Below are 412 nucleotides of genomic sequence, written 5' to 3'. Positions count from 1 at the left end.
TAAGAATTTAAATTCTTTCTAACCAATGCTTCCATGGAGCCAGTGTTCTCTTAACCATCATGCATAAATAGCTTTGAATTATGTTGTTGGTAAAACTGGATTCCATTTATGGACAATTTATTTAAACCTGGGACTGTGTACTTCTTCTAAGCTCTGTCAGGGAGCTCTGGTGGTATAGGCTGAAAGAAGTTGCACTGCTAATTAGTACAAGTGGTGGTTCGAAGCTCCTTCCATGAAATATCCAGGTCCGAAACCAAGGGGATTAGCTGAGTCAGTTCTGACTTGATGGAAATAATGATGATGACGAGGCGAGAAGAAAACAAATTCTTTGAAAGAAGTTTTACTTGAGGATGTGAGTGCTATCAATTACATGTAGGAAAAGATAATGTAACTTAGATGCTGTGCGTAATAA

Source organism: Elephantulus edwardii, unplaced genomic scaffold (genome assembly GCF_000299155.1).
Source record: "Elephantulus edwardii isolate Elephantulus edwardi_28Jun2011 unplaced genomic scaffold, EleEdw1.0 scaffold00017, whole genome shotgun sequence".
NCBI lineage: Eukaryota > Metazoa > Chordata > Mammalia > Macroscelidea > Macroscelididae > Elephantulus > Elephantulus edwardii.
This window is presented reverse-complemented; position numbering follows the sequence as displayed.